This window comes from Scyliorhinus canicula, chromosome 4 (assembly GCF_902713615.1).
Source record: "Scyliorhinus canicula chromosome 4, sScyCan1.1, whole genome shotgun sequence".
NCBI lineage: Eukaryota > Metazoa > Chordata > Chondrichthyes > Carcharhiniformes > Scyliorhinidae > Scyliorhinus > Scyliorhinus canicula.
In genome coordinates this window covers 79,500,388-79,527,081 of record NC_052149.1, presented here as the reverse complement: position 1 = coordinate 79,527,081, position 26,694 = coordinate 79,500,388, and the positions used below count along the sequence as shown (strand labels likewise).

The 26,694-nt window shown below is 46.3% G+C and overlaps 1 protein-coding gene across 12 annotated transcripts in view; it reads right to left on the bottom strand.

Annotated features, from left to right (window-relative positions):
• odr4 (odr-4 GPCR localization factor homolog) overlaps positions 1-21,817 on the bottom strand; it is a 171,213-nt gene extending 149,396 nt beyond the window's left edge. For 2 of the 12 annotated variants that reach the window (XM_038794585.1, XM_038794588.1), the window contains exons 1-3: positions 21,663-21,817; positions 16,819-16,924; positions 16,017-16,114 (exon numbers count right to left, since the gene is read on the bottom strand). The gene's annotated coding sequence lies outside the window, so the exon portion shown is untranslated. Of the gene's footprint in view, positions 1-16,016; positions 16,115-16,818; positions 16,925-18,895; positions 18,919-18,983; positions 19,051-21,321; positions 21,344-21,662 lie in introns of those variants that run through there. The other 10 variants (XM_038794575.1, XM_038794586.1, XM_038794577.1 and 7 more) reach the window with 9 other exon arrangements.
• Positions 21,818-26,694: the final 4,877 nt, after the last annotated feature.

Sequence of the window (26,694 nt, the reverse complement as noted above, 5' to 3'; positions counted from 1 at the left end):
ACCCCAAAGATCACGAGCCCCAGCCGGCCTGACCCTAGACCCAACCACTTCCGACAAAATCCCCGCCACCCCCTTCCAAAACCCCTCCAGAGCCGGACATGCCCAAAACATATGGGAGTGGTTTGCGGGGCCACCCGAACACCTCCCACACCTGTCTTCTCCTCCAAAAAACCGGCTCATCCTTGCCCCCGTCATGTGAGCCCTGTGCAACACCTTCAACTGAATTAGGCTGAGCCGTGCGCAAGAGGAGGAAGAATTCACCCTCTCCAGGGCGTCCGACCACGTCCCATCCTCAATCTCCTCCCCTAGCTCTTCCTCCCATTTCGCTTTGAGCTCATCTACTGAGGCCTCCTCCTCCTGCATCAGTTGGTGAATAGCCAAGATCTTCCCTTCCCCGACCCACATCCCCGAAAGCACCCTGTCCTGCACCCCCCTTGGGGGCAGCCGCGGAAACTCCTCCACCTGCCTCTTAACAAAGTCCCTGACCTGCATATACCTAAAAGCGTTCCCAGGGGGAGGTTCCACTTCCCCATCAGCTCCCCCAGAGTCGTGAACTTCAACTTCCCATCCATGAAGAGGTCCCCAAACTGTCTGATGCCTGCCCTGTGCCAACTCCCAAATCCCCCACCCGTTCTCCCTGGCGCAAAACGGTGATTGCCCTGTATCGGGGCCCAAACTGAGGCCTTCACTTCCCCCCTATGCCGCCTCCACTGTCCCCAGGTTTTGAGAGTAATCTAATGCATATTGATCTGAAACATTAACTCTGTTTCTTTCTCACACATACTGCCTGACTTGCTGAGTATTTCCAACATTTTCTGTTTTTATTTCAGACTTCCAGCATCCACAGTATTTTGCCATTGTATTAATCTTCAAATTAGAATCATTGTCTTTGGTGCACAAGTGCTGTAGGCATGTTTTAAAAGCTTTTTCACATAGAAAATGTTTAATTTATTAAGAAACTGCTAAACTAGTAATTAGTTCAGTAACTTTTAAAAAGTAATTTTAATTTCCATTTACTTTGAATCAGGTTACTCATTGGCAGAATACAACTCACCCTTATTAAAATGTTTATTTTGTTGAATAAACCTAAATTCAGCATCTAAGGTAAGAGTTCACCAGATTTTCACTCTTAAAAGAGGAAGGAACATTTGCAATGGAGTGAAAAAAAGGAAATAATGACATTTTAATACTTTGCCTCATTGCTCTGGTTCATCAAAGTTTATGATTATGCAAATGAATTTTAACGAAACTTCAAACCTAACTTGCGAAGAGTCGGAGGAGCTAGAGTCAAGATTAAAACACGGAGCTTCAAAGATGATGATCACTGGATTATTGTGTGTGTGTGTGTGTGTGTGTGTGTGTGGGGGGGGGGCGGGGAGAGAAGGAAGAGCAGACGCACTGATTACGGGGGGGGGGGGGGGGGGGGGGGGGGGGACTGATTATTGTGTATATAGTCCACAGCCAAAAAAGCTGCCTACAACAACATCTGTACCACAGACTACGTGAAATGAAAGACAATTTGCTGAGTCAAAAGGCAGATGAAGTACAAGCCTACGCTGATAAAATTGACAGTGTTTCTATGAATCTGTCAGGATGGTCTTTGGTCCTCAATCATCCACGTCCTCATCCATGTCAGAAAAACTAAGGAGCTGGTCATCGACTTCAGGAAGCAAAGTATCGTACATACCCGCCTGCATCAATGGTCCCGATGTGGCGATGGTTGACAGCTTCAAATTCCTAGGTGTGCACATCACCAACAAGCTGTCCGGCCCACCCACGTTGACGCTATGACCAAGAAAGCACAACAGCGCCTGTACTTCCTCAGGAAACTAAGGAAATCCGGCAAGTCCACATTGACTCTTAGCAATTTTTATAGATGTATTGCAGAAAGCATCCTATCTGGCTGCATCACAGCCTGATATGGCAATTGCTCGGCCCAAGATGGTAAGAAACAACAGAGAGCCATGAACACAGCCCAGTCCATGGCATGAACCCGCCTCCCATCCATTGACTCTGTCTACACTTCCCGCTGCCTTGGGAAAGTAGGCAGCATAATCAAAGACATCTCAAACCGAGGTTATTCACTCTTCCAAATTCTTCAATTGGCAGGAGATACAAATGTCTGAAAATAAGCAATACCAGGTTCAAAAACTGCTTCTTCCCCACTGTTGCCAGACTCCTTGTATGGACTGAACCGATCTCTCCACGCATCTTCTCTACTGAGTAGTACTACACTGCGTATGCTTCGCCCAATGTCTATGCCAATGTATTTACATTGTGTATCTATCGTATGTCCTACGTTTTTCATGTATGGATTGATCTGTCTGGACTGTACGCAGAACAATACTTTTCACTGTACCTGGATACACGTAACAACAAACCCAAATCCAAATCCAGCTCCTCTCAGCTACTCAGTGCTGATGGGACCATGTTACTCAAAGAAATCTCTGATCCTGGAGAAATGGGCAGAGCATTTCAATAATGTCCTCAACAGACCCATCCCACATCAATGACAAATCTATAGATAGGCTGCCCTAGATGAACACCAACCTTGTTCTGGGCATTCCATCCACACTGCTGGAAACAGAGAAAGCTGTAGAGCAATTAACAAGTGGCAAAGCCTTGATGACGGTGGTTGCCTGAGGGCGGGCCAGGGGAGGTGCGGGACATGGGCCGAAGACTGGCCTAGCGGAGGTTATGGTTAATCGGCCGGGGGGGGGGGGGGGGGGGGGGTCCAGGTCTGGGAAGATATCAGCCATGGCAAAGGAGCTGCGGGGGTTTATGGAGCATATTGGGGGGGCAGGAGACACATCTGAAGTACATTGCCGGATAGACTTCTTTGTGTTGGGCTGCTGGCTGAGGTGGTGGATGCTGAATATTCAGCAATTGTGGTGTCAGACCACACCCCGCACTGGGTAGACCTGCAAGTTAACAAAGGAACGGCCCAGCGGCTGCAATGGAGGTTGGATGTAGGGTTGCTGGCGTAGGAGGAGGTGTGCGAGCGGGTGAGGGAGGCCATTCGCAGGTATATAGAGATCAATGACACAGGTGAGGTTTCGGCATGGGTGATGTGGGAGGCACTGAAAGCGGTTATTCGGGGGGGAACTCATCTCAATTCGGGCACAGAAGGAGAAGACTGAGCGGGCAGAGTTGGACATGCTGGTAGGTGAAATTTTACAGGTGGACAGAAGGTATGGGGAGTTTCCGGATGACGGGCTTCTGAAGGAGCATCAGAGACTAGAGCTGGAATTTGGGCTTCTGTCCACAGGTAAGGTGGAGGGACAGCTGAGGAGGGTGAAGGGGCGGTGTATGAATATGAGGAAAAAAGCCAGCAGGATATTGGCGCACCAGCAAAGGAAACAGGAGGCGGCGAGAGAGACTGGGAAATAAAACATGCGGGGGAAGTCGGTTGCGGATCCGGCGGGGATGAATCATGTGTTTTGGGAGTTTTACCCTAGATTGTACAAATCGTAACCCCCAGCCGGGGAGGAGGGTATGAAGCAATTCCTGTGGGGGGGGGGGGGGAGAGACTGGAGTTCCCGAGAGTAGATGAGGAGTTGGTGGAGGGTTTGGGAGCCCCAATTGGGCTTGGGGAGGTTATAGACGAGTTGGGGGGCGATGCAATCGGATAAGGCTCCGGGACCTGATGGATACCCGGTTGAGTTTTATGAAAAGTTCTCCGGATTGCTGGGGCCACTCCTGGTAAAAGCTTTTAATGAGTCCAAGGAGCTGGGAGTGCTCCCCCAACGATATCGCAGACATCGATCCCCCTTATTTTGAAGCAGGATTAGGATCCAGAGATTTGTGGGTCGTATAGACCGATCTCCCTGTTGAATGTAGATGCTAAATTGCTGGCAAAGATCTTGGCCATGCACATAGAGAATTGTGTCCCGGAGGTAATAGAGGAGGACCAAACGGGATTTGTGAAGGGTCGACACCAGACATCCAATATTAGACGGCTCCTAAATGTAATAATGATGCTTGCGGAGGGGCGCGAGGTCGAGATGGTGGTGGCCATGAATGCAGAGAAGGCCTTGATCGGGTGGAGTGGAGGTACCTGTGGGATGTCCTGGGAAGGTTTGGGTTCGGGGAGGGATTTGTGGATTGGGTCCGGTTGCTATATCAGGCACCGGTGGCGAATGTAAGGACCAATCGGTATTTTAGTCTGTGTAGGGGGACAAGGCAGGGGTGTCCACTAACCCCACTACTGTTTTCCCTGGCCATAGAGCTTAGGCAATGGCGCTGAGGGCATCGAACATTTGAAGGGGGGATAGCGAGAAGGGTTGTGGAGCATAGGGACTCGTTCGGGGGGGGGGGGGGGGGGGGGGGGATTGCAGGAATTATGGGAATACTGGAGGAATTTGGCCGGTTCTCAGGCTACAAACTAAACATGAGCAAGAGCAAGATCTTCGCGATCCAAGCAAGGGGGCAGGAGAGGAGATTGAGGGAGATGATGTTCAAAGTGGTGGGAAGGAGTTTTAGGTATCTGGGGATTCAGGTGGCAGGGGACTGGAGTCAGCTTCATAAACTAAATTTGGGCAGGATGATTGAGCAAATGAAAGGGGACTTCCGCAGGTGGGACGTGCTCCCGCTGTCATTGGCGGGGAGGGACTGTGCAAATGACAGTCCTCCGGAGATTGCTGTTTGTGTTTCAGTGTCTCCCAATCTTTATCCCCAAGGGGGGGGGGGGGGGGGGGGGGGGGGGGGGGGGGGGGGGGGGTGTTGCAGCAGGCAGGGATTGAGATATTCGGGGACCTTTTCATTGAGGAGGAGGGTTTCCCGAGACTGGAGGAGCTAGAGGAGGAGTTTAAGTTACTGGGTGGAAATGGATTTCGGTATCGGCAGGTAGGGTACTTTGCCCAGAGGCAGGTTCCAAGCTTCCCTCACCTCCCTCTAAGGGGACTACAGGATAAGATGATATCAAAAACAGGGGTTGGGGAGGGAAGGGTCTCGGAAATATATAAGGAATTGGGAGTGGGAAGAGGTCCCAATTGGGGAGGTGAAGAGGAAGTGGGAAGACAAGTTGGGATTGGGGGGGGGGGGGGGGGGGGGAGGAATTTGGAAGTTGGGCTATGGGAGAAGGCCCTGAAAAGAATCAATGCATCCTTGTTGTGTGCCAGGCTTAGCCCGAATCAGTTCAAAGTGGTCCACAGAGCTCATATGACTGTGGCCCGGATGAGTAGATTTTTTGAGGAGGTGGAGGACAGGTGTGGGAGGTGCGGGGGAAGTCCGGCGAATCGTGTACATATGTTTTCGGCGCGTCTGAACTGGAGGGGATTTTGGCAGAGATTCGCCGATATCATGTTAGAGGTCCTGGAAGGGAGGGTGACTCCAAGTCCAGAGGTGGCAATATTTGGAGTGTCAGAAGATCCAGGACCCCAGGAGGGGTGGGGAAGAGAGAAAAGCTGACGTCTTGGCCTTTGCCTCCCTGGTGGCCCGGAGACGGATTTTTCTGGGATGGAGGGAGCCTCCAAAGTCCAGGGTGTGGGTCAGTGACATGGCAGAGTTTCTCAGCCAAGAGAAGATGAAGTTCGCCTTTAGGGGTTCAATACAGGGGTTCGCTCGGAGGTGGCAGCCATTCATCGACTTCTTTAAGGCAAACTGACCATCAGTAGAAGAGGGGGGGAATGGGAGGGCTCAAGGGGAGGTATTCAAGTGGAGAATAAGGGCAGGGAATCTAATATATGGGGTAGTTAGGAGTTAGGTCGGGGGAAATTGGGTATGTTACTGTGGGATTTTTGCGTGCGTCGGACCGTTCTATTTAGAATGTCAATATGTTAAATGTTAAAATTATAAATGCCTCAATAAAATGTTTCCTAAAAAAAAACAAGTGGCAAAGCCCCTGGAGCTGATTGAATTCCAGCGGAGATGTATAAATACGGTGGATCATAGTTGCTCCAAAAGCTCACCCAGCTCTTCCAGGTCACGTGAGAGCAAGGGATCCTATCACAAGATTTTAAAAACACCTTAATTGTTCACATTGACAAATGCAAAGGCAACCGCCAGTCCTACGACAATCACAGGGGAATATCTCTGATGTCTATTGCTGGAATGATGCTTGCCAGAAACCCCCTAAACCAGCTCATATTACAGCTTGAGAAGGGCCAGTGTGGCTTCAGAAAAGGTAGGGGAACAATCAACATGGTGTTTGCAGCTCATCAACTGCAGGAGAAATGGCAAGAACAAAATGCTGAGCTATATGCTACCTTGGTCAGCCTAACCAAAACCTTCTATGCTAAGCCGTAAAGGGCTCTGAAAGATTATGAAAAAGCTTGGGTGCCCAGACAAATTCATTCAGATGGTTTGACACTTCCACGATGGCATTCAGATCTGCATCCTTGATGACAATGAGACTTCAGCCTCCTTCCCTCTCACCAATGGAACAACAGGACTGCGTATTGGTATTCAGCATCATGTTCTCAGCCATACTCACTGACGCCTACCAGGATGACGACCCAGGCATAGACATCAACAACCAAATAGACAACAAGCTTTTCAACCTGCGATGCCTCCAGGCAAAGACTAATGTCCTCTTTGATAAATTGCATGATTTTCTATTTGATGATGACTGTGCACTGAACGCTGGAAGTGAGGTAGATATGAAGCACGTTATGGACCTGTTTTCCGCACCTGACTGACTGGAATGTTCCTCGCTGTTTGGGGCCATGTATAAGTGTCAGATCATTTCTGGATGCCCACTCTGCAAGCGCTTCACCGTCACTGTCCAATACTGGCTATCCTCAGTCTGAATGGTGGCTGTTAATAAGCCCCCAAATAAATGGCTGGGTGGGGGGACGGTGGGCAAGACTTGTTACTTCCAGCTGGTGCTTGAGGGATGTAGACATTCGATATGTGGAATCCACTAACCACTAGGGCGTCAAAGTGGTCGTTGCTAGGTGATTTGCTTGAGCATTGTCAGTTCGGACATAGGTGGCACGCTCATGTTTGGGATGAGGGTGGTAGGAAAAGAGATTGTAGCCTTTGATAGACTAGTGACCAGTATCGTGTATTGGAACCTTGTTCCAATGTAGGTTTCTTGCAGGCAAAATTATATCAGTGGAGCGTTAAGCAGCAAGGACTTTGATGAGGCTTTGCTTGGCTGCTGACAGGCCCTCAACATTGAGTTGGAAGATTCGCTGAGCGGGGCCCGACTGCAATGTAACCTTGGTGCTGTTTTAGCAAGTGGATAGCCAGGAAAGGGTTGGCCCATTGAAGGGCAGGGGAGAGAATCTATGTCTGGAGCCAGAGAAAATGGGCGAGGTACTAAATTAATACTTTGCATCAGTATTCACCAAAAAGAGGGAATTGGTAGATGTTGAGTCTGGAGAAGGGTGTGTAGATAGCCTGGGTCACATTGAGATCCAAAAAGACGAGGTGTTGGGCATCTTGAAAAATATTAAGGTAGATAAGTCCCCAGGGCCTGATGGGATCTACCCCAGAATACGGAAGGCGGCAAGAGACGAAATTGCTGAGGCCTTGACAGAAATCTTTGGATCCTCACTGTCTTCAGGTGATATCCCGGAGGACTGAAGAATAGCCAATGTTGTTCCTTTGTTTAAGAAGGGTAGCAAGGATAATCCAGGGAACTACAGGCCGGTGAGCCTTATGTCAGTGGTAGGGAAATTACTGGAGAGAATTCTTCGAGACAGGATCTACTCCCATTTGGAAGCAAATGAACGTATTAGTGAGAGGCAGCACGATTTTGTGAAGGGGAGGTCGTGTCTCACTAACTTGATAGAGTTTTTCGAGGAGGTCACAAAGATGATTGATGCAGGTAGGGCAGTGGATATTGTCTATATGGACTTCAGTAAGGCCTTTGACAAGGTCCCTCGTGGCAGACTGGTACAAAAGATGAAGTCACACGGGATCAGAGGTGAGCTGGCAAGGTGGATACAGAACTGGCTAGGTCATAGAAGACAGAGAGTAGCATTGGAAGGGTGCTTTTCTGATTGGAGGGCAGTGACTAGTGGTGTTCCGCAGGGATCAGTGCTGGGACCTTTGCTGTTCGTAGTATATATAAATGATTGGAGGAAAACGTAACTGGTCTGATTAATAAGTTTGCGAACGACACAAAGGTTGGTGGAATTGCGGATAGCGATGAGGACTGTCAGAGGATACAGCAGGATTTAGATTGTTTGGAGACTCGGGCGGAGAGATGGCAGATGGAGTTTAATCCGGACAAATGTGAGGTAATGCATTTTGGAAGGTCTAATGCAGGTAGGGAATGTAGTGAATGGTAGAACCCTCAAGAGTACTGACGATCTAGATGTACAGGTCCACAGGTCACTGAAAGGGGCAACACAGGTGGAGAAGGTAGTCAAGCAGGCATACGGCATGCTTGTCTTCATTGGCCGGGGCACTGAGTATAAAAATTGGCAAGTCATGTTGCAGCTGTATAGAACCTTAGTTAGGCCACACTTGGAGTATAGTGTTCAATTCTGGTCTCCACACTACCAGAAGGATGAGGAGGCTCAGAGAGGGTGCAGAAGGGATTTACCAGGATGTTGCCTGGTACGGAGGGTATTAGCTATGAGGAGAGGTTGAATAAACTCGGTTTGTTCTCACTGGACATATGAATTATGAGAGGCATAGAAAGGGTGGATAATCAGAGACTTTTTCCCAGGGTAGAGGGGTCAATTACTAGGGGCATATGTTTAACATGCGAGGGGCAAGGCTTAGAGATGTACGAGGCAAGTTTTTTTTTTTTTACACAGAAGGTAGTGGGTGCCTGGAAATTGCTGTCGGAGTAGGTAATGGAAGCAAGGACGATAATGGTGTTTAAGGGGCATCTTGACATATACATGAATAGGATGGGAATAGAGGGATATGGACCCCAAAAGCGTAGAAGATTTTAGTTGAGACGGGCAGCATGGCCGGCACAGGCTTGGACAGCCAAAGGACCTGTTCCTGTGCTGGATTTTCTTTGTTTTACATTGTTCCTTTCGGCTTTGACTCAGATCCCTTTTGTGGACTCTTTTCATGCAGTTTCCTTGGGATTTAATCTGCTGGTGGAATCATTAGCTTCCTCTGGTGAGCCTGGGTACTGTGTGGGGGAGGGGGGAGAATACGAATGCTGATTCATTGCTCCCATGTGTGTGTGGTGGGGAAAGCGAGGGCTAATTTTACTGCATGGAGGCGGAACAAGGGGCCGACGACTGCAAGGGGGGGGGGAAACAAGGGGCCGACGACTGTGTCGGAAGGGGGAAACGAGGGGCCGACGACTGCGTGGGGGGGGAAATGAGGGGCCGCCGACTGTGTGTGTGGGGGGGGGAACGAGGAGCCGCCGACTGCGTAGGGAGAACGAGGGACCGACGACTGCACGGGGGGGGGGGGGGGGGGGGGGGGGGGGAGAAAACGAGGGGCCGACGACTTTGTGGTGGGGGTGAAACGAGGGGCCGACGACTGCGTGGGGGGCGAACGAGAGGCCGACGACTGCGTGGGGGGCGAACGAGAGGCCGACGACTGCTTGGCGGGGGGAAACGAGGGGCCAACGACTGCGTGGGGGGGGGGAAACGAGGGGCCGACGACTGCGTGGGGGGGGGAAAACGAGGGGCCGACGACTGCGTGTGGGGAACAGGGGGCCGACGACAGCGTGTGGGGAACGGGGGCCGACGACAGCGTGTGGGGAACGGGGGCCGACGACTGCGTGTGGGGAACGGGGGCCGACGACTGCGTGTGGGGAACGGGGGGGCCGACTGCTGTGTGTGGAGAACTGATGGCTGCGTGTGAGGAACAGAGGTTGATGACTGCGTGTGGGGAACAGAGGCTGATGACTGCGTGTGGGGAACGGGAGCTGATGACTGCGTGCGGGGAATGGGGCTGATGGCTGTGTGTGGAGAACTGATGTCTGCGTGTGGGGAACAGGGGCTGATGACTGCGTGTGGGGAACAGGGGCTGATGACTGCCTGTGGGGAACAGGGACTAATGGCTGGGAGTGGGGAACAGGGGCTAATGGCTGGGAGTGGGGAACAGGGGCTAATGGCTGGGAGTGGGGAACAGGGGCTAATGGCTGGGAGTGGGGAACAGGGGCTGATGACTGCGTGTGGGGAACAGGGGCTAATGGCTGGGAGTGGGGAACAGGGGCTAATGGCTGCGTGTGGGGAACGGGGGCTGATGGCTGCGTGTGGGGAACGGGGCCTGATGGCTGCGTGTGGGGAACGGGGGCTGATGGCTGCGTGTGGGGAACGGGGGCTGATTGCTGTGTGTGGGGAATGGGGGCTGATGGCTGCGTGTGGGGAACGGGGGCTGATTGCTGTGTGTGGAGAATTGATGGCTGCATGTGGGGAACAGGGGCTGATGCTGCGTGTGTGGAACGGTGACTTATGGCTGCATGTGGTGAACGTGGGCTGATGGCTGTGTGTGGGGAATGGGGGTGGGGGTGGGAGTGGGGAGGTGTCTGATTGCTGTCTGCATTGGGGGAGGGAGGGGTCTGACTCGTGTGTGTGAGGTGGGGGGGAATGTGTCTGTTTGCTGTTTGCATGGGGGGGTCTGACTAGTGTGCATTGGGGGCAATTACTGTGTGTGGGGGAAAGGGGTTTTGGTTTATGCTTCGTAGGTTGGGATCTACAATGGAGTTAGGGTTAAAGAGCATTGCTGGCAAAGCAGCGTACATAACATCTAAAATATATATACAGACAAAGGCAGAATACTATTTTCTGTAACATAAGAACATAAAAACTAGGAGCAGGAGTAGGCCATCTGGCCCATCGAGCCTGCTCCGCCATTCAATGAGATCATGGCTGATCTTTTGTGGACTCAGCTCCACTTTCCGGCCCGAGCACCATAGCCCTTAATCCCTTTATTCTTCAAAAAACTATCTATCTTTACCTTAAAAACATGTAATGAAGGTGCCTCAACTGCTTCACTGGACAAGGAATTCCATAGATTCACAACCCTTTGGGTGAAGAAGTTCCTCCTAAACTCAGTCCTAAATCTACTTCCCCTTATTTTGAGGCTATGCCCCCTAGTTCTGCTTTCACCCGCCAGTGGAAACAACCTGCCCGCATCTATCCTATCTATTCCCTTCATAATTTTATATGTTTCTATAAGATCCCCCCCTCATCCTTCTAAATTCCAACGAGGACAGTCCCAGTCTACTCAACCTCTCCTCATAATCTAACCCCTTCAGCTCTGGGATTAACCTAGTGAATCTCCTCTGCACACCCTCCAGTGCCAGTACGTCCTTTCTCAAGTAAGGAGACCAAAACTGAACACAATACTCCAGGTGTGGCCTCACTAACACCTTATACAATTGCAACATAACCTCCCTAGTCTTAAACTCCATCCCTCTAGCAATGAAGGACAAAATTCCATTTGCCTTCTTAATCACCTGTTGCACCTGTAAACCAACCTTCTGTGACTCATGCACTAGCACACCCAAGTCTCTCTGCACAGCAGCATGCTTTAATATTTTATCGTTTAAATAATAATCCCGTTTGCTGTTATTCCTACCAAAATGGATAACCTCACATTTGTCAACATTGTATTCCATCCGCCAGACTCTAGCCCATTCACTTAACCTATCTAAATCCCTCTGCAGACTTCCAGTATCCTCTGCACTTTTCGCTTTACCACTCATCTTAGTGTCATCTGCAAACTTGGACACATTGTCCTTGGTCCCCAACTCCAAATCATCTATGTAAATTGTGAACAATTGTGGGCCCAACACGGATCCCTGAGGGACACCACTAGCTACTGATTGCCAAGCAGAGAAACACCCATTAATCCCCACTCTTTGCCTTCTACTAATTAACCAATCCTCTATCCATGCTACTACTTTACCCTTAATGCCATGCATCTTTATCTTATGCAGCAACCTTTTGTGTGGCACCTTGTCAAATGCTTTCTGGAAATCCAGATATACCACATCCATCGGCTCCCCGTTATCTACTGCACTGGTAATGTCCTCAAAAAATTCCACTAAATTAGTTAGGCATCACCTGCCCTTTATGAACCCATGCTGCGTCTGCCCAATGGGACAATTTCTATCCAGATGCCTCGCTATTTCTTCCTTGATGATAGATTCCAGCATCTTCCCTACTACCGAAGTTAAGCTCACTGGCCTATAATTTCCTGCTTTCTGCCTACCTCCTTTTTTAAACAGTGGTGTCACGTTTGCTAATTTCCAATCCACCGGGACCACCCCAGAGTCTAGTGAATTTCGGTAAATTATCACTAGTGCATCTGCAATTTCCCTAGCCATCTCTTTTAGCACTCTGGGATGCATTCCATCAGGGCCAGGAGACTTGTCTACCTTTAGCCCCATTAGCTTGCACATCACTACCTCCTTAGTGATAACAATCCTCTCAAGGTCCTCACCTGTCATAGCCTCATTTCTATCAGTTGCTGGCATGTTATTTGTGTCTTCCACTGTGAAGACCGACCCAAAAACCTGTTTAGTTAGAACATAGAACAGTACAGCACAGAACAGGCCCTTCGGCCCTCGATGTTGTGCCGAGCAATGATCACCCTACTCAAACCCACGTATCCACCCTATACCCGTAACCCAACAACCCCCCCCCCCCCCCCCCCATAACCTTACATTTTAGGACACTACGGGCAATTTAGCATGGCCAATCCACCTAACCCGCACATCTTTGGACTGTGGGAGGAAACCGGAGCACCCGGAGGAAACCCACGCATACACGGGGAGGACGTGCAGACTCCACACAGACAGTGACCCAGCCGGGAATCGAACCTGGGACCTTGGAGCTGTGAAGCATTTATGCTAACCACCATGCTACCGTGCTGCCCTCAGTTCCTCAGCTATTTCCTCATTTCCCATTATTAAAACTCCCTTCTCATCCTCTAAAGGACCAATATTTACCGTACCCACTCTTTGTTGTTTTATATATTTGTAAAAACTTTTACTGTCTGTTTTTATATTCTGAGCAAGTTTACTCTCATACTCTATCTTACTCTTCTTTATAGCTTTTTTAGTAGCTTTCTGTTGCCCCCTAAAGATTTCCCAGTCCTCTAATCTCCCAGCAATCTTTGCCACTTTATATGCTTTTTCCTTCAATTTGATACTCTCCCTTATTTCCTTAGATATCCACGGTCGATTTTCCCTCTTTCTACCGTCCTTCCTTTTTGTTGGTATAAACCTTTGCTGAGCACTGTGAAAAATCGCTTGGAAGGTTCTCCACTGTTCCTCAACTGTTCCACCATAAAGTCTTAGCTCCCAGTCTACCTTAGCTAGTTCTTCTCTCATCCCCTTGTAATCTCCTTTGTTTAAACACAAAACGCTAGTATTTGATTTTACTTTCTCACCCTCCATCTGTATTTTAAATTCCACCATATTGTGATCGCTCCTTCCGAGAGGATCCCTAACTATGAGATCATGAATCAATCCTGTCTCATTACACAGGACAAGATCTAGGACCCTCGTAGGTTCCATTACATACTGTTCTAGGAAACTATCGCGGATACATTCTATAAACTCCTCCTCAAGGTTGCCTTGACCGACCTGGTTAAACCAATCGACATGTAGATTAAAATCCTCCATGATAACTGCTGTACCATTTCTACATGCATCAGTTATTTCTTTGTTTATTGCCTGCCCCACCATAACGTTACTATTTGGTGGCCTATAGACTACTCCTATCAGTGACTTTTTCACCTTAATATTCCTGATTTCCACCCAAATGGATTCAACCTTATCCTCCATAGCACCGATGTCATCCCTTACAATTGCCCGGATGTCAGCTTTAAATAACAGAGCAACACCACCTCCTTTACCATCCACTCTGTCCTTCCGAATAGTTTGATACCCTCGGATATTTAACTCCCAGTCATGACCATCCTTTAACCATGTTTCAGTAATGGCCACTAAATCATAGTCATTTACGATGATTTGTGCCATCAACTCATTTACTTTATTCCGAATACTACGAGCATTCAGGTAAAGTACACTTATGTTGGTTTTTTTACCTCTGTTTTGAATCTTAACATCTCCAGTTTTATTCCTTTTGTTAATACTGGGCCTATTCACTGAGCTCCCCTCAGTCACTGTACCTTGTACTGTCGCCCTTTTTGATTTTTGACTATGTCTTTTCTGCCTTTCACTTTTCCCCTTACTTCCTTTTGCTTCTGTCCCTGTTTCACTACCTTCCAACTTCCTGCATCGGCTCCCATCCCCCTGCCACATTAGTTTAAACCCTCCCCAACAGCTCTAGAAAACACCCGCCCAGGACATCGGTTCCAGTCCTGCCCAGGTGCAGACAGTCCGGTTTGTACTGGTCCCACCTCCCCCAGAACCGGTCCCAATGCCCCAGGAATTTGAATCCCTCCCTCTTGCACCATCTCTCGAGCCACGCATTCATCCTATCTATCCTGACATTCCTACTCTGACTAGCTCGTGGCACTGGTAGCAATCCTGAGATTACTACCTTTGAGGTCCTACTTTTTAGTTTAACTCCTAACTCCCTGAATTCCGCTTGTAGGACCTCATCCCGTTTTTTTACCTATATCGTTGGTGCCTATGTGCACGACAGCTGGATGTTCACCCTCCCCCCCCCCAGAATGTCCTGCAGCTGCTCCGAGACATCCTTGACCCTTGCACCAGGGAGGCAACATACCATCCTGGAGTCTCGATTGCGTCCACAGAACCGCCTATCTATTCCCCTTACGATCGAGTCCCCTATCACTATAGCCCTGCCATTTCTGCCCTGCCTTTCTTTCTTCCTGTCTTTCATTTCAACTGTTGCAAGACCAAAGTATTGGCCGAGTTCTGATTTTGAGTTTGTGTAAGTGTCCATCATTGGCAGCTGAGCCTTCAGTTGCCAAGTCTCTAAGCTCTGCAATTCTCTCCAGGAGTGTAGTAATCCACGAGAGGCAGGAGTTCCGTCACCACACCAATATTTAATTACAATAACGATATTACAGGAGCAGCTACAAACAGTGCTGCTAGCAGTCCAGTCAACTTAAGACTGGCTCACAAAGCCTACACAGGTGCTTATATGGGCCCCCTCAATGAGCTATCATTGAACATAGAACATAGAACAGTACAGCACAGAACAGGCCCTTCGGCCCTCGATGTTGTGCCGAGCAATGATCACCCTACTCAAACCCACGTATCCACCCTATACCCATAACCCAACAACCCCCCCTTAACCTTACTCTTTAGGACACTACGGGCAATTTAGCATGGCCAATCCACCTAACCCGCACATCTTTGGACTGTGGGAGGAAACCGGAGCACCCGGAGGAAACCCACGCACACACGGGGAGGACGTGCAGACTCCACACAGACAGTGACCCAGCCAGGAATCGAACCTGGGACCCTGGAGCTGTGAAGCATTTATGCTAACCACCATGCTACCCCTACGCATACTCCAATTGGCAAACCAATAAAGCCAATTGGAATTCATTACAAGGAGCATCACTTTGTCTCCTTCTTTAAGCCACTTTTCAAAATCTACCTCGATTATCAAACTTTTCATCATATGTCCTAAATATCTAATCTGCCTCAGTGTCAAATGCTCTTTCAACTGCCTTGGAACCTTGAAGGAAATATATAAATCTGTGTTTCTGTTGTTAGGGAGGAGAAGCCAAATTTAGTCAGCAATAGCCACCTTTGCTTGTCCAGTAATATAAATCAGTGTGAAATAAGTGATTCAACGTAGTGACATGCAGAAACAGCATTAACAGAAAAAAATATTTTAGAGTGTGCTTCAAATCATTGTGTTTGGAAGACAACTGTTTTCTCTTTATTACTGTGTTATGAGATTTACTAAACAGTCGTATTGTTTGATTAGCTTGCAGTTTATCATGTAATCTGAACTGCCCCTTTTAAGATTGTGGGCCCATAATTCCTACTGGTTTAAAAAAAAATTGTTCTGTTTTTTCTTTTATGTAGTTATTATTATACTGGTTTGCTGATATCTGCTGGCAATATCAGGAGATAACAGTGTCACTGCATTTCATGCTATTTACACTGTAGGATTAAAGGGAAAGTATTGTTAATGGCGCACAATCCTTTTTTATATACAAAGCGAAATAGATACTTTTATACTTACCGGTATTTACTCAAGTCACTCTTTGTTATCCTGTTGTACGCTTTAGAGCTGCTGGCTACAGCTACTTTGGAACAGATATTCTATTTAGAACTCCCTTCCTGTGACAACATAAAGTTTGACTCCAGTGACATCATGAATGAAGAAAAGCTGCCCATAATTCAATATCCTCCAAAGGAGTTAAACTTCACAATGTTAAAGGAGCGTAATTCTACAAACAAAGTCTGTTTTGAGGCTCGAGCAGCAACTTTAAAGCATACAAGATAACAACATATGGGTTTACAGTCTCCTTTCATAACATCTATGATTCTTGAGCAAAAGAATATTTTCCTCTTAACAATTATTTCCCAAATATTATGAGTTTGGGAATTTATGTGCAATTACATGTGCTTCACGGAATAGGTTACTATTATTAACCTGAACATTATTTAAAACAATAGGAACAACAGGGATCATAGATATGAAGAGAAAAATAATAAATACACATTAGATATCAGAAGAAAATGTATAGAAATATTATGCCAGGCAGGATGCCAGAGCTATAGTCTTCAGGGAAGTTCAAAGCACATCTGGATCCTTTCTAGGTCAGCTGGAAGCTCAGAGATGTGCTTTTCTCAACCTTGACTTTTACATTTTTATGATTATTACAGATAAGTTTCACAAGAATTATATTTATGAGTTATACCAGCACATAAGCTTTCAAACTGATCCCCATAGGCTACATAGGAATGACAAATATTAACTAAACTAAAAATAAGGATTGCTGACACTTATGTCTATAGAAATGCGGAGATGAGATATCTACCTTGGTATATCTCCCTTTGAAAGGTTTACAGTGCTTCATATACTGAACATAACAGACTCCAGAAGTTCCTCAAAATACACATCCTGTTTTGGAAGGAATAGGAATTCTAGGAAGAAAGACAAAGATTGGAAAAGCAGATTGCAAGCTGTATATATATATATACATATATATACATATATACACACACCAATTCTCCAGAGAAAGAAGTAGCATGAGAAGAACCTTGGATTGAAATTCTTCAAATTGGTAGTTTAGCCAGAAAACCTGGGAGTAACCAAACTTTTTCATTAAATTATGAACAGGAGGAATTTCACCTCTACAATATTTTGGTAAGTAAAGTTCAGCAGAGTCTTCATGACAATATTTTCATTGATTTTCACACATTATAACCATAACAGGCAGAGCAAATGACAACCAGTAACCATGTCTGGAGTAGGAAAATATTGAAGAGACTTTGTAGTAAAGATAAATTGATCATAAGATGAACAGATACTGAACAGACAATAAAGTATACTTATTGCAAATGCAAGCAGTGAATTTGTAGAAAAAGGATCACATGTTGCAAAGGCAGTTTTTGGTCAGCTCAGCACTCAAATTGAGAATTCACATATTATCTGGCAACACAAAATTTCAACATGAAATATGGGGATCACCTGCATCTGCTAGTATCCCATTATGTGAATCAGCCTTTAGCAAAGATTTTAAAAACTTAGGTGCAATGTTACATACATTTAAGCAGAAGGTTTTCAAAGCACTGTACAACATTTTAAAGAAAAAAGGAAAGTCCTAACTGGCATCACAGCTTTGGACTGGCCTGGAAAACGGTATCAGTTAAGTATACAACATATGCAACATTTTTGCAGATCAATCCAGCATAAGAACCCAAAGCTACTGTCAACAGGTAGAAAATTCAAAGATTGAAATCCATGAAAATAATCTACTTGGCCACTGCTACCCTCCCAAAAGCTTCCCTTCCATTGTCTTTTTTTAAATTTTAGAGTACCCAATTATTTTTCTTTTCCAATTAAGGGGCAATTTAGCGTGGCCAATCCACCTAACCAGCACATCTTTGGGTTGTGGGGGTGAACCCCACACAGGCATGGGGCGAATGTGCAAACTCCACACGCACAGTGACCCAGGGCCAGGATTCAAATCCGGGTCCTCAGCGCCATAGTCCCATTGCTAACCACTGCACCCCGTGTGCACCCCCCCTTTCATTGTCTATATAAAAAAACATTTTATGAGCATATATTTTCAATTAAAAGATAAACTTGTATTTATATATTGCCTTTCACAGTCATTCAACATTTCAAAGTGCTTCTTATTAAATGTCCTTATGATAGTAAAGGGTGATATAAGGACATTCATGAGAAGGGACCAGGCCTCAGAAGATGATGTATTAGAACCAATATAGGTGGAAATTAGGAATAACAGAAGTCAGAAAACACTGGTAGGAGTAGTTTATGAACCCCGTAACAGTAGTTATACCACTGGGCAGAGCAAGAAAATATTGGAACTTGTAACAAAGAAAATGTAATAATTGTGGGAAACTTAAATCTTCATATCGACTGGGACAATCAAATTGGCAAAAGTGAGCTAGAAGATGAGTTTGTAGAATGTTTCGGTGGAGCAATACGTTGTGGAACCAAATAGGGATAAAGCTTTCTTTGGTCTAGTATTGTATGATGAAACAGGGCTAATTAGTACTGTCATAGTAAAGGATGCACTGGGAAATGGTGAGGAAAAATATAATTGAATTCCAGGTTAAGTTTGAAAGTGACATAGTCCAATAACAAACTAGAATCTTAAATCTTAAACAAAGCCAATTACTTAAATATAAGGGGAAACGGTCTACGGTTATCTGGGTAAATTGAGTCGACTAAAAGGTATGGAGGTAAATAAACAATGGAAACATTTAAAGAAATATCTCAAAATATTCAACAAAAATATGTCCCATTAAAAAACAAAAACTCAGCAAGAAATACCCATCCATGACTCACACAGGAAGTTAGGGATAGTAGAGGTTGAGTATCCTTTATCCATAAATACAAAAACAAAACACATGCGACAACCATACTTTTGGCGCAGAGAAGTCCGTGACCCAAGCCTCGCTGACTGTACCCGACCCTTCGCGCAGGAGGTCTGTGACCCAAGCCAACACAAACCTCGCTAACTGCACCTGACCTTTATCTTGCGATTTCTGTCTGCATTATTTATCTTGCGAACTCTCTCCTGCAAACACAATTGCAGATAACACCAGGATTTATTACAGGTACCCTGCATTTATTATTCAATGGTACATCTTACGTTTCTTGCCATTTTGTTTACTTTAGACTATAGTTAGCCTAGACTTTAGCCATTTAAATGTACATAGGCCTATATGCGGATCTGAAAACCAAAATGATCTGAAATCCGAAATTCAATCAACCCCAAGGGTTTCCAATAAAGGGTACTCGACCTGTATTAGATTAAAAGAGGCCTGCAATGTTGCAAAAAACAGTAGCAAGTCAGAGGATTCGGAGCGTTTTAGAACCAAGCAGAGACCATCAGAATGTTGATTAAAACGGGAAAAAACAGAATATGAGTAAACTAATCAGGAATAATGAGCTTGTAAGAACTGTTAAAAATATATAAAAAGAGAGTAAAATAAACATTGGTACCTGAGAGACAAAGATAGGAAAAATTATCATTGGGAATGAGGAAATGGCAAAAACAAAAGTATTTTGTTTGCGTCAAGGACACAAGTTTTATACATTTTGAAACGGAAATGCTGTTTAACAAATTTAAGAGTTTTCTGAGGATTTAACTAGTAGGGTGGATAAAGGGAAACCAGAAGATGTTGTATACCTGTATTTCCAAAATGTAGATAAGGTGCTGCACAAAAGGCTAATAGGCAAGATAAGGGCTCATGAAGTTGGGGGTAATATTTTCTCATGGATAGAGGACTGGTTAACAGATAGAGAGTGTGGGCATAATTGGTGTTTTTTCCCCCCGTTAGCGGGCAGTGAATTGTGGAGTGCCGCTAGGGGCAGTGCTGGGGTCTCAGCTATTTACAACCTATATTAATAACTTAAATGAAAAGACAGAGTAATGTATCAATGTTTGCTGTGCGATTAGGCTGAGTGGCAAGGTAAACTGTGGGGAGGATACCAGTAGGTTACAAAGAGTTATAGAGAGGTTATGTCTATACGGGGAAAGGGTGGTGTGGGTTTAAGTAGGGTGCTCTTTCCAGGAGCTGGTGCAGACCCGATGGGCCAAATGGCCTTCTTCTGCACTGTTGATTCTATGAAGTGAGTAGGCAACATAATTGCAGATGGATTATAAAATAGGGAAGCATTTTTTTAAAGTATGAAACTTGTACCTGTTCATGTTCAAAGAGACTTGGGTGTGTTCATACAAGGAACGCAGAAAGTTACCATGCGGGTGATTACTGCATATTAGGTCGGCAGATGCCATGCTGGTCATTACTGCAAGGGTGTTGGAGTACAAGAATAAAGAAGTGTTGCTATGGTTGCACAGGGTTCAGGTGAGACTGCATCTGCAGTACAGTTTTCACCTCCATATTTAAGAAAGGATATAGTTGCATTGAAGGTGATGCAGTGAAGGTTCACTGGATTGGGCCTGGGACGAGAGGGTTGTCCTATGATGACTAGGTATATTGGGATTATATTCTCTGGAGTCCATAAGAATTAAAGGCAATCTCATTGAAACCAACAAAATTCTGAAGGGGCTTGATAGGGTTGATGCGAAGGGGTTGTTTCCATAGGTCAGGGAATCTAAAACACAGCGATACAGCCTCAGGATGAGGTGGCCAATCATTTAGGCCTGAGATGAGGAGAAATTTCTTCACTTAAAAGATTGTGAATCTTAGGAATTCCCCACCCCAGAGGGTTGTTGATGCTTCATCATTGAATCTATTTAAGGCTGGGATAGACAGACATTTGGTAAGGGAATTAAGGAATATGGGAGGCAGGTTGGAAAATGTTGTTGACACGCAAGATCAGCTATGATCATAAATGGCATGGCAGGTCTGGGCCATATGATTTTTTTCCTGCTTCTATTTCTTGAATGCAGCCAATGAAATACTTTTGAACTATTGTATGAAGAGAAACACAGCAGCCAATTTGTGCACAGTAAGTTCATTGCAGTAAGTAAACTGCAATGTGACCGACGATGACCAGAAAATCTGTTTTTGTGATGTTGATTGGGAGCTAAATATTGGATAGGAGGGGATAACTTCTCTTTGAAATAGTGCCTAGGAATCTGGCAGGGCAGACTTGGCATTTAACATGTCATCTGAAAGATGCCATTTCCTGCAGTGCAGCACTGGAATTACAGCCTTCAGAAATTTTTGTATCAAGATAGGGCCAACCACAGATTATGGAATAGGATAATGGCCACAGTGGGAGCAGCTGCAATGTCACAATCTGATGGCAGTGTTTTCACTTGTAAAGTTTAAAAGCTTAAGACATTTTTTTGCACAGGGGGAGGGGCTACAATCACCTTATGAGGTCACAAGGAAGTGTGACTTCACAGTAAAGACGTCATTTCAGGATGCGTCACCAAACAGCTTCCAAACAATAATCGGTCAGCAAAGTAACAACAGGAAAAATAATAAAATAATAATAAAGTGTCAGACGCCTGAATCAGAATGCCTCCCATCTTATTGTTGGACGATGTTGCCTCAGGTTTCCAGTTGTGTTGAACGCGAGGAGCAGTCGGATGATTTAATGGATTAGAGACCGGATTCTCACAATTCGCTCCGGGACTGGCTCCATCTTTGGGTAAGTTTAATGAAGCCCAACCCAGCCCATCGTGCTGCTACACATGTCGACACGTCTTACCTCGCTCACTTTTCCCCTCTCTCTCTTTCTCCCTCGCTTTTTCTCCAGTGGCGACCCTTTTTTTTGACCAGGCTTCGCCGCTCGGCCAATCAGCGCAGGCTGGCCCACACTGATGACGTGTCGCTCCCAAACCGCCGGGAGCGTGGCGCACGCGCGGTGGAGAAACCCGGAGTTAACGGTTGGGCGCGCGCTACGCGCGTTCAAGTGAAAGCAGCGCCCCCCGCAGGCCCGGCTATCCTCCAGGCAACAGTGCAACTGGGTGGGCGGGTCCAGTGGATTCAGAGTCCACTTCAGCAATGGGAATGCATTGAATCATTCATTTCACATGACACTTTAAATATATATATATATATGTGTGTGTATTTTTATTGCTAACTTCAACGTTAGGTTCAGAGGCTTGAGCACATTATACCTACAGCCTTCCAGGTGAGACATTAAACCCCCCCTCAATCCCAAGTGGACCGTGAAAGATCCCATGGCACTTTCTGAATTTATCTCAATCAGCACCCCTAGAAGTATATTAACTCATGATTTATTTTCATTGTCTTTTTCTCAGGACCTTTCCTTTTTTTATTCATTTACGGGTTGTGGATGTTGCTGGTTAGGCCAGCATTTATTGCCCACCCCTAGTTGCCCTTCAGAAGGTGGTGGTGAGTTGTCTTCTTGAACCGCTGCAGTCCCTGAGGTGTAGGTACACCCACTGTGCTGTTAGGGAAGGAGTTGCCGGATGTTGGCCCAGCGATAGTGAAGGAATGGCAATATATTTCTAAGGCAGGATGGTGAATGACTTAGAGGGGAACCTCCAGGTGGTGGGGTTCTTGGGTATTTTTTGCTCTTGTCCTTCTAAATGGTCGTGAGGTTGGAAGGTGCTTTCTCAGGAACCTTGGTGAGTTACTGCAGTGCATCTTGTAGATGGTACACATGGCTGCCACTGTTCATTGATGGTGGAGGGTTTGAATGTTTGTGGAAGGGGACGCAATCAAGCGGGCTGGTTTGTCCTGGATGGGTCCAGCTACTTGAGTATTATTGGAGCTGTATTCATCCAGGCAAGTGGAGAGTACAGTAGTCCCCCGTTATAACGCGGGTGTTGGGGTCCAAGACAGCCACCCGTGTTGCATCCGAGCCGCAGATATCCACGATGCGCTTCCCATTGTGAGTCTGCGGGGGGCGGGGAGAGAGGTCAGACCCCCGTAGACTCACAATGGGAAGTGCAAGCATAGATTTTTAAATAAATTTAAAACCCCCATCGTGGATCTAATTAAAACAAGCTCTCTGATTGCCACAGAATGAGGCTGGGAGTTATTCCAGAGGGAAACCCACAGAAACTTACCAGGAACTCTGGTGGGTTTCTCCAAACTGGAGGAAAGGATTGCCTTTCAAAAATATGTTCTGACCGCCACCGGTTTAAAGAACCTATCTGCTGTGCAGGGTTGAGGCAGCTGTAGCTCTGCACTATCCACTTCCGGACGCTGTGTGAGCTGCTCCTCTCTCACTGAATCTCCATCCAATCAGCCGGCAGTGTCAACTTCAGCGGCCGGCTCACTTTGATCCGGAGAGGGAAGCTGACAGTTGGGGTCCATAAGACCCCCCGCCGTATATCGCGAACTGCGGTATTGCGGAGCGCGGTATAACGGGGGACTACTGTATTCCATTGCACTCCTGACTTATGCCTTATAGATGGTAGGCATGCTTTGGGGGTCAGGAGTTACTCGCAGTAGGCTTCCTCGCCTTTGAGCTGTCCTGGTAGCCACAATATTAATATGGCTAGTCCAATTCAGTTTCTGATCAATGGTAACCCCCAGGATGTTGATTGTGGGAGATTCGGTGATGGTAATGCCATTGGAGTCAAGGGGCGGGGGCTAGATCCTCTCTTGTAGGAGATGGTCATTGCCTGGCACTTGTGTGGCACGAATGTAAGTTGCCACTTGTCAGCCCAAGCCTGGATATTGTCCAGGTCTTGTCCATTTTGACATTGACTGCTTCATTATCTGAAGAGTCGCAAATGGTACTGAACATTGTGCAGTCATCCGCAAACATCCCCATTTCTGACCTTATGATGGAAGGGAGGTCATTGATGAAGCAGCTGAAGGTGATTGGGCCCAGGACACTTTCCTGAGGAACCACCAAAACCATCTTCCTTTGTGCCAGGTATGACTCCAACCAGCGGAGAGTTTTCCCTCTGATTCCCATTGACTCCAGTTTAGCTAGGGCTTCTTGATGACATACTTGGTCAAATGCTACCTTGATGTCAAGGGCAGTCACTCTCACCACACCATTGGCATTCAGCTCTTTTGTCCCTGTTTGAACCAAGGCTGTAATGAGGTGAGTGATCCTGGCGAAACCCACAGTAAGCGCCCATGAGCAGGTTATTGCTGATTAAGTGCCGCTTGATAGCACTGTTGATGACTCCTTCCATCACTTTGTTGATGATGGAGAGTAGACTGATAAAGCAGTAATTCGCTATGTTGGATTTGTCCTGTTTCTTCTGAACAGGACACCCCTGACAATTATGCACATTGCAGGGTAGATGCCAGTGTTGTAGCTGTACAGGAACAGCTTGGCTAGGGTGCGGCAACCTCTGGAGCACAAGAGAGCCAATTCATGCTACACTTGGAATAGAATAGAATATCTACAGTGCAGAAGGAGGCCATTAAGCCCACCAAGTCTGCACCGACCCTATGCCACAGTACCCTACCTAGGTCCACTCCCCTGACCTATCCCCGTAACCTCACCTAACCTGCATATCTTTGACCATTAGGGGCAATTTAGCATAGCCAATCCACCTAACCTGCACATCATTTGACTGTGTGGGAGGAAACCGACGCAGACACAACAAGAAAGTGCAAACTCCACACACACTGTCACCCATGGTCGGAATTGAACCAGGCCCTGGTGCAAACTACTATTTCATCGTCCTTAACTCAGGTAAGATGTTGATAGATGTATGGGAGATGTTGGATAAGTAATGGGTAATCGGCAACCTCCAAATACCATTGCAAATATTGACCTGGTGTACTCAAGAGATTGATGGATGGTATAATGCCAATCCAAAAGTTTTCTGTTTATTTATCTCTTGCAGTTTGAACAGGTTGCTTAGACTTCAGCTTGTGCACTATGCTAGGATTGAGCCATAAGTGCCACCTGTGCTACAGACATTAATGGGCATTTTAACTACATAACCATCACAACTTTAGCATTTTTGCTGAAACATTTTCCTTAGCTCCTCTGCTTGCTATTATTTGCTCTTTCAAAGGCTGTCAGTTTTAATTCCGTTTCAATTATATCCCATTCCTCGTTCATTCATTTCTTAATTCCCACGGTTTTCACCTCTTTGTAATACTTAAATACATTCTAAGATGGCTGCCAATACACATCTGTGGATGCAGAGATGGGTATTGGCAGGCCAAAGAGTAAAATACAGAAAGAATAAGCTATAGATGGTGTTGCACGCTTTACTATGGGCGTAAAACGCGTTTATTGGAGTGTATTAACACGCCTCCGAGTTCGACGTGTGCTTAACACTGCTAGGCTCTGTTCTATGTAATTATTTAGCTCTGGAGTCGCCAGTTGCCGTATAGGCAACGTCACAAGTATTCCAAGGTCAAGTTCAAAGTAATAAAGACGATACACCGATTAGTAAAGTTCAAACGATCAATATTTATTATACAGTTAATAATAAATACTCATGCACACACTAAGAGACTAAGCTACAACTAAACATAAGCAAACAGAATACTTATCTAACAGGAACAGGCAAGGTCAGAGAACGAGGCCTTCGTCCTGGTTTTGTCTGCAGCCTTCAGCAAGCGTTCTGGCACTTGGGAGTCTAGCGGGCTTGGATCGCGTAGCGAGCGTTGAACTTACGGTTTCGGCGGCTGGTGCTCAACGGCTGGAGTCAGGATACCAGGTGTCAGTCGGGGCCGGAGCACGGGTTTAACAGACCGGACAACACGAGGTCCCTATCTTTTATAGGGGTTCCGTTGTCCTTCCCTCTTCTCGGGCGGGCTCTACCTATTGGATCAATTTCTTATCGATACTGGATTAATTCCCCAATGCGAGGGGGTCTCCGTGATGGAGGGGGCGTTTCTTATGTCCTTTTGTTTGGAGGTTTCTGGTGCCTCGATGTCTGGGTCTTGATTGGAATGTGTCCATTCAGAACCAAATGTATCTATTGTGTGGGTGTTCAAGTCTGATGGCCTCATTAGCATGCAAAGCGTTTTGCCATTTGCACCTAGCTGAGGTCTTTTCACCTGAGCCCAAACTGGTTCCTGCTGCTGCAGAATGCAAACTGCTCTTTGCAGACTGCTGTTCTGGCTGAACTGTCTGTTTCTCAGCAGCCTTCCATTTTAGTTTGGCTCAGTGTCCATTTTGCGTGGCCAGCATGGCTACATTCCCTCCTTGTGATCCTCACAATCATACTATTGTGAAGGATCACCTATGTACTTTGCCTCCTTGTGTTCTGACCTCTTGCCAGTTCCTGTTCTACTCTGTTCTAAACTATGGGAAGAAGAGAAAAAAAAATTTTAACTAACATTTCTACTTGGCCCTATGTCAAAAGGGACATGCATTACTACAATTGGGAACCTCTACCTATCACTATTAACCTTAACCTTAACTTAAACATTTAATCACTCTAAAATCTTAACCATTCACACCACAACATCACACTTCCCAACTCGGCAGTCGAGTATGGAACAATATAATACATGGCTGAATTTTATTTACAGAGTGTTGTAATCAGTGAGGGGTTGAGGGGTTTGGTGGAATCCGAAGATGGGGGATTGCACTCTATAGATGGGTGAGGTGCTGGAACGAGAGGCTCTCCTCTTCCATTTCCTCAACCTGAGGGTCTGCACTAGGACGATGAGGATCGCGATCACCAACAGTGATTCGATTATGTAGGACATGGAGTACCACGTCATGAATTTAGTACACCAGGTCTGAACCTCGCTGATCAGAGCTGAGCACTGGGGGTTTGTTGTACTAACATTTACGGTGGGGGTTGTGGGGGAAACGTGTCTTGTTTCCACAC